This window comes from Schistocerca cancellata, chromosome 1 (assembly GCF_023864275.1).
Source record: "Schistocerca cancellata isolate TAMUIC-IGC-003103 chromosome 1, iqSchCanc2.1, whole genome shotgun sequence".
Classification (NCBI taxonomy): domain Eukaryota; kingdom Metazoa; phylum Arthropoda; class Insecta; order Orthoptera; family Acrididae; genus Schistocerca; species Schistocerca cancellata.
Window position 1 is genome coordinate 584,352,560 of NC_064626.1, and position 2,508 is coordinate 584,355,067.

General features: G+C 38.9%; 1 non-coding gene across 1 annotated transcript; it reads right to left on the reverse strand.

Annotated features, from left to right (window-relative positions):
• Positions 1-333: 333 nt before the first annotated feature.
• On the reverse strand, positions 334-407 carry Trnas-cga (transfer RNA serine (anticodon CGA)). The gene has a single exon. It is a non-coding gene; the product is annotated as a tRNA-Ser (tRNA).
• Positions 408-2,508: the final 2,101 nt, after the last annotated feature.

Consider the following 2,508-nt stretch of genomic DNA (forward strand, 5'->3'; position numbering starts at 1 on the left):
ACTTAATATCTTCAAAAGATATACATCATAAAGACTCATCATAGTAGTGGTAGTAGTAGTAGTAGTAGTAGTAGTAGTGTGTACTAGAAATGCATATGATGTCATAAACATCGTCCCATTTGCTGACAGAGGCAAGGCCTGACCTACTCTCATCCCAGTAAGACCTGTTAAAATGGATTAATACAAGCTTTGAAAATTCATCAGATGCAAAACCACGATACATGGTTGGCCAAGGTGTCTGCCACATGAACATTTACTATTTACCAGAATGAGATTTTCACTCTGCAGCGGAGTGTGCGCTGATATGAAACTTCCTGGCAGATTAAAACTGTGTGCACCGACCGAGACTCGAACTCGGGACCTTTGCCTTTCGCGGGCAAGTGCTCTACCATCTGAGCTACCGAAGCACGACTCACGCCCGGCCCTCACAGCTTTACTTCTGCCAGTATCTCGTCTCCTACCTTCCAAACTTAACCTACCATGGCTGATCCAAACTTTTATTCTTATAAACTGGAAACATCATAATGTGAAATAAAGATTGAGTTCAACAAAAACTGGGCCCTTAAGCCCTAACCATTACCAGAATATTCATCATCATCATCATCATAACCATCTCAAGAGTAACTGCACATAACACATCATATACGTATGTCACATAAATCATAACCATATATCTCATTAAATTTTATCAGTAATCATCATCATCACATACACAAATATGCAGTAAACTTCATACTACAACTCATTTAAAGCATACCAAAATAAAATTCCCTCTCCTGATTACCTCATTTGCCTCCCAAACGAAAAACTCCTCATAGCCACAAGTATACAACATCCAGTACTGTACACAAAACACTTGCAATGACAGTAGATCCTGAGAAAAGGAAAATTTAGCTCTGCGCAAATATTCCTTCAGATAGTAAAGGAAAAAAGTGTATGACAGCAAGATGCTTGAGATAGCATCTGATAAATGGTACAAAATTCTCATGAGTAACAGCATTGCAAATACAAATATAAGTGCCAGTCAAACGTTATACGATAAGAAAAAGCAATTCAGAATAGTCCGGTACTAATCCGGATCACAGTGTAAGTGTGTTGTCCGTATAGCTGTGTGATTGTGTCCTATTCGTGAAATTCTTTGACATTCGTGATATGGTGAACACCCATATTGCATATTGCTTTCAAACTTTCAACTTCGAAAGCTTTCAGGTGACAAATATGATGAATTCTGTATGATCAGTCATAGCAAAAAAGAATTTGCTGAACAAGCGTTTTCCTTTATGAGACAATGTGTTGGATCTGACGGGTAGTGCCCGCATCTCGTGGTCGTGCGGTAGCGTTCTCGCTTCCCACGCCCGGGTTCCCGGGTTCGATTCCCGGCGGGGTCAGGGATTTTCTCTGCCTCATGATGGCTGGGTGTTGTGTGCTGTCCTTAGGTTAGTTAGGTTTAAGTAGTTCTAAGTTCTAGGGGACTGATGACCATAGATGTTAAGTCCCATAGTGCTCAGAGCCATTTGAACCATTTTGATTTGACGGGTATTTTTTGACCTATCTGAAATGTTCGTTGAATTGTCAACTTTGTTCTGAATCGTATCGAAATTGTCAAAGGGTCGTCAATGTTGTGGTCATAATTCGGCAATTAATTTGCATTTGTCCTTGTCGAAAGTTGTCATTTGATTAATATTCTTCTGTGTCAGTGTAGTGTACCGGTTGTGTATCTTCAAAGTGATTGTCATAATTTAATTTCAGTAATGCTACTGTGTCGGGGAGTTCTTCACATTCAGTTTTCAGATGGTCGTATTGGTCATGAATTGTGGTGGTATCATCTTTTTAAGTGACTGTAACTGTACAGCATGATACGTGGCTTCTTTGGCAGAGTAGCAACAATTTCACTTGGTATCGACTTTCTAATTTGAGCAATAAGGAGGGGTTTGTCTTCCCGCTGAGTTTCAAAATTGGTATTATGTTGTTAATCAATGCTACCTCTCTGTCTGACACACGTTGATTGGCGTTGTCATGAACTGCAGTTAGATTGCTTAAGCGAGATGTGACGTTGGTAAACTAGGTTAAAACATTGTTTATACGATTTGTTCAGGTTTTGTGGTTGTATATTAATTCGTCAGAAAGGACTTTTGATCGTCACGGAGTGCATCTAAAGATGTTTTATGCTCATCGAATTTGTGCTCTTCCAAATGAATAGCGTGTGCATCAAAAATTTCTGTAAGAGATTCATTGTTTTTAGAACATTTATTGTGAAGTTCTTGGAATTCCTTTAAGTGCCTCGGTACTGTTTTTAATTTCGTCAGCAAAACGAGTGGCTATGTTCATCAAAATGTTTTGTAAGGACATTTTTTCTTTGAGTTCTTCAGCAAAACGAGTGGACTGTTCCTCAAAACATTCATTATTTTATTTTTGCATTTCACCTAAGAACTGAACAAACGATCGATCTGAGCTTGCTGCGAGAAATTTATGTTTTGTGTAGTCAAATGAAGCTGTTGCGTACCAGTT